Here is a 5000-nt window from a genome sequence, read left to right as displayed (position 1 = left end):
ATCATTTTCTTTTTAATGTGCTTTGTTGAGACTGTCTGTGTGTGCGTGTGTGTGTGTGGGGGGGGGGGGTGTGTGTGTGTGTGTGTGTATGTATGTGTTTGAGTGTATGCAAACTGGAGCCACAGATGCTCGGCGCGTTGTCATTAGCCGCCACAGACCCCTATGATGAATTTGGATCCATTCCTCCCCCTCGCTCCATTAACCCAAAGCAGCGCTGCCTGGCCCACAGTCTGCCCACAGGCTGCCATCTCTCCTCTGAGTTGGGCAATCATGAAGCCCCTTGATGGTCTGGAGTAAATGAAACCAAGTGGCGGTAACACTTTCTATGAAGCCCAGCGTTATAAGGCCCTATAAGGACATTATAAGGGCCTTAATAATGACTTATAAAGTAGCTATAAGTCATTGTAGCAATCGCTATAACTACGTATAATGTCTTCATGATGACTCATAATCACCTTTCTGATACATTATATCAGTTCATTATTAATGGTTATAATTAAAGACGGAATAATGCATTATAAATATGTGATTGTCGGGTAACACTTGCTATGAAGCCTGCCAAGGACATTAATGATGACGTTGAAAAGTAGCTATAAGTCATTGTAGCACTCTTTATAACTACAGCCGCGGAAAAAATTAAGAGACCACTTCAAAATTATCAGTTTCTCTGGTTTTACTATTTATTGGTATGTGTTAAAGTAAAATGTACATTTTTGTTGTATTCTATAACCTACTGGCAACATTCCTACCAAATTTCAAATAAAAATATTGTCATTTAGATCATTTATTTGCAGAAAAATGACAATTGGTCAAAATAGCAAAAAAGATGCAGTGTCTTCAGATCTCGAATAATGCAAAGAAAACAAGCTCATATTCATTTTTCAACTACACAATACTAATGCTTTAACTTAGGAAGAGTTCAGAAATCAATATTTGGTGGAATAACCTTGATTTAAAATCACAACTTTCATGTGTCTTGGCATGCTCTCCACCAGTCTTTCACATTGCCGTTGGGTGACTTTATGCTACTCCTGGCGCAAGAATTCAAGCAGCTCGGCTTCTTTTCATGGCTTGTGACCATCCATCTTCCTCCTGATCACATTTCAGAGTTTTTTTTATGGGATTCAGGTCTCGAAATTGGGCTGGCTATGACAGGGTCCTGATCTGGTGATACTCCATCCACACCTTTACTGGCCTGGCTGTGTGGCATGGAGCATTGCCCTGCTGGAAAAAACACTTCTCAGAGTTGAGGAACATTGTCAGAGCAAAAGGAAGCAAGTTTTTCTTCCGGGACAACGTTGTACTTTGCCTGGCTGAGGTTTGTAAAAGACCATAAGGATTGAACCAAAGCCGACTGGAGGGTCTCCTAGTTCGTCTTCTCTGATGAGTCCAATTTCACAGTAGGTGCAAGACTCTGTGGCTTGTAGGCCTCTCCAGGTCTCCGTCTAACCATCAGACGACCATGTGTTGGGCAAAGCTGAAAATTGGACTCATCAGAGAAGACGAACTTAGGGACCTCCAGTCCGCTTTGGTTCAATCCTTATGGTCTTTTACAAACCTCAGCCAGGCAAAGTACAACGTTGTCCCGGAAGAAAAACTTGCTTCCTTTTGCTCTGACAATGTTCCCCAACTCTGAGAAGTGTTTTTTCCAGCAGGGCAATGCTCCATGCCACACAGCCAGGCCAGTAAAGGTGTGGATGGAGTATCACCAGATCAGGACCCTGTCATGGCCAGCCCAATTTCGAGACCTGAATCCCATAATAAAAACTCTGAAATGTTATCAAGAGGAAGATGGATGGTCACAAGCCATGAAAAGAAGCCGAGCTGCTTGAATTCTTGCGCCAGGAGTAGCATAAAGTCACCCAACGGCAATGTGAAAGACTGGTGGAGAGCATGCCAAGACACATGAAAGTTGTGATTTTAAATCAAGGTTATTCCACCAAATATTGATTTCTGAACTCTTCCTAAGTTAAAGCATTAGTATTGTGTAGTTGAAAAATGAATATGAGCTTGTTTTCTTTGCATTATTCGAGATCTGAAGACACTGCATCTTTTTTGCTATTTTGACCAATTGTCATTTTTCTGCAAATAAATGATCTAAATGACAATATTTTTATTTGAAATTTGGTAGGAATGTTGCCAGTAGGTTATAGAATAAAACTAAAATGTACATTTTACTTTAACACATACCAATAAATAGTAAAACCAGAGAAACTGATAATTTTGAAGTGGTCTCTTAATTTTTTCCGCGGCTGTATGTTTAGCATCTCCACAATGACTCATATCCACTGCTCTGAAACGTTATGTCAGTTAATTATAAATGGTTATAATCTAAGATAAAATTATGGTTATTAGTATGGTGACTAGGCTGCTATACAGACATAGAATATTATAAACTTTTAGAAGATCCTATAAGTGTACTTTGTCAGCTTTAAGTAAAGTGACAAAAGGGTGGTGTTGTTATGAACAGATATAAGATTATATAAGTGTACTTTGACAGCTTTAAGTAAAGTGACAAAAGGGTAATGTTGTTTTAAACAGATATAAGATAAGAGAAGATAAGGCATTATGAACTTGTTAATAGTGCTGACAGTAAATACAACAGGATACAGATGAAAACCCTTTTATTTAAATCAGCACTTGCTGAACATAGCCCAGAACATAGCATTGTTAGGGTGTTAAAAATATAAAAAAAACAGCAAGCCTGCTGTAGACAACTTATTGATGTGGCATACGGTATGACATTTTAATGAACGGCCATCACAAGGGAAGGGCACCTAGCAATATAGGTGGAGAGTGACTCCACTCGCTCATTCCAGCTTATGGACTCGAAGACCTCTGGTGCTGCCAGATGCAATTCTGCCACAATGGCAGTCCTCGCCACCGTGTTTGGATCAACCCCTACAGCATCGAATGCTGCCTTCATGGACTTTCCCCTTTTGAAGGCTTCCAGGGTGGCCACATACCTTAAAATAACCCCTTTGGTGTTCCTAACTAAACAAAAAGAGGCATAAGAAGAAAAAGGTACATGTTAATCTACCTGAAATAGTAACTCACAACACCAATCAGAACTTGATTGTAAATTACGGCAAAGCCAACACTTCCCAAAATTGTTCTTTTTTAAAGCCACAGCACACCCTCTCATTTCATTTCATACAAAAACATTAATTTCTATCAAACCCATTCTGTTCTTACTGAAACTAATGTGAAAACATATGCCTCATATTGTTTTGAATGGTAAAATAAGAGCAAAGCTGCCCTCACTTATTCCCTCTGAAAAAATTATGAATTCTCTCTTCCTTACAATTTGTTACAGGTTGCCTTCTTGTCTTTTTTATATTGATACTTACCCCAGTGTCCTCTGCCTTACCTGGTGTAGTAATATCATTGTCTACACAACACAGCATTTCTCTTTTTAGTAACCTTGCTTGGTCTTATCACTACGTACTCCGAACACGGCTGTGTGAAGGGCTTTCGGAGTCTAGCTGCTCAGGTCGAGTTGATTTACACAATTTTTTTAGTGCCGTGAAGACCTATATACATAGTTATAATGAGTGCCACAATGACTTAACTAGTTTTTAAAGGTATTATGAATTTTCTTATAGTGCTTCATATGCAGGCTTCATAGGATTCATGATTACCCACACAAACCTATGATCACATATTTATAATGCATAATTTTATCTTAGATTATAACCATTTATAATTAACTGACATAACGTTTCAGAGCAGTGGATATGAGTCATTGTGGAGATGCTAAACATAGTTATAAAGAGTGCTACAATGACTTATAGCTACTTTTAAACGTCATCATTAATGTCCTTATAGGACCTTATAAAGGCAGGCTTCATAGCAAGTGTTACCCGACAATCACATATTTATAATGCATTATTCCGTCTTTAATTATAACCATTCATAATGAACTGATATAATGTATCATAAAGGTGATTATGAGTCATCATTAAGACATTATACGTAGTTATAGCGATTGCTACAATGACTTATAGCTACTTTATAAGTCATTATTAAGGCCCTTTTAATGTCCTTATAGGGCCTTATAACGCTGGGCTTCATAGAAAGTGTTACCCAAGTGGCTGAGCCAGAGCATGCTGGGTCAGTTGGTTGTCTGACATGGGGAGTTTTGTGTTTACTAGGATTTGTGAAGAGAGTGAGAGAGAGAGAGAGAGAGAGAGAGAGAGAGAGAGAGAGAGAGAGAATGAGAAGGAGAGAGAGAGAGAGAGAGAGAGAGTTGAGTATGCTGTGGGAGGATTACTGTACGATCAATGTGAGATTTATGTAAGATCTGTGTAAGACTTGCTTGTGTTAGGTGAGATCTGTGACGGGTAGGATTTTTTAAAGATCCAAATGGGCTTTCCAATGTGTGGGATACTCCTGACATGACTGGCTGACATCACTAGCTGATTTGTAAAGCATTCCCCAAGGCCTATGCCAGATAATGAATGACAGTTCCCTCCTTTTTTATTTCTGCGCTCCTATCCATTTCCTTTCTCTTCTCTGGCATGCTTTTTCCTTCAACTTGTATTCCTTCCCCAGTTCTTTCTGTCTTCCCTCTCTTATTTTCTCTGCTATCTATTTTTGTCTCATCTTCTGCTGCTGGGTTTCTATTCCACCTTTCTTCTCTGATGTCATCATCCATCATTTTAGTCTATTTTTCCTCCTCCATTTCAACCATTTAAGCTCTCTCTCTCTCTCTCTCTCTCTCTCTCTCTCTCTCTCTCTCTCGCTCACGCTCTCTCTCTTTCTCCCTCAATATTCCTTGTCCCTTGTCTCTTCTGTCCACTTCTCTTCTGTCCACTTTTCAACCATTTGGCCCTTTTGAGGTATGGTTTTATAGGCAACTAGTTTAAATTAATTTTGATATCATATGGTCATGTGAAGGCCAGATAAACACATGTGTCTTCCCCACTAGCCATCAAAGATATGCCCTATGAAGTTCTGTAGAACACCCTAAAATGGAAGAAAAGCTTACACACGCATGA

General features: G+C 39.2%; 1 protein-coding gene across 1 annotated transcript in view; it reads left to right on the top strand.

The window, feature by feature from the left end:
• Nucleotides 1-5000, top strand: part of fam184ab (family with sequence similarity 184 member Ab) — a 125001-nt gene that overhangs the window by 62744 nt on the left and 57257 nt on the right. The window lies entirely within an intron of this gene.

The sequence above is a fragment of the Sprattus sprattus genome (genome assembly GCF_963457725.1).
Source record: "Sprattus sprattus genome assembly, chromosome: 2".
Taxonomy (NCBI): Eukaryota; Metazoa; Chordata; class Actinopteri; order Clupeiformes; family Clupeidae; genus Sprattus; species Sprattus sprattus.
The sequence above is the reverse complement of the archived record's forward strand: the minus strand, read 5'-3'. Positions and strand labels throughout refer to the sequence as shown.